The following is a 373-nucleotide window of genomic DNA, read 5'->3' as shown; positions in this document are numbered from 1 at the left end:
TCCTCCCCAAAGCCTGAGGTCCGTAGCCTAGTCAATCACATACTACGCCATCTAGTCACAGCCATTGGACATGCACTTGTAATACATTTCCTATGGATTCCCTCGCATGCTGGAGTAACAGCGAATGATGTGGTGGACCGTCTTGCTATAGTTGCCTGTAGGCTTGCTCTACCTGTGGCTGACGCCTCGCCTTCAACCCTCTCCCACCATAAGCGGAGGAGACATGCTTCCGCTCACTTGCTAACCACTCGTCGCTGGAACGACGAGCGGCCAGCGAGCGTAAGCATCCAGCACTACGACCACTTCGCCTCTCGTCCATACAAGTGCCGACGCCGTGGTCTGCTGGTAAGAAGACATAATGTGGTGGCTGCCC

This window comes from Penaeus monodon, chromosome 24 (genome assembly GCF_015228065.2).
Source record: "Penaeus monodon isolate SGIC_2016 chromosome 24, NSTDA_Pmon_1, whole genome shotgun sequence".
In the NCBI taxonomy this organism is placed as follows: Eukaryota; Metazoa; Arthropoda; class Malacostraca; order Decapoda; family Penaeidae; genus Penaeus; species Penaeus monodon.
Note: the sequence above shows the minus strand (reverse complement) of the source record.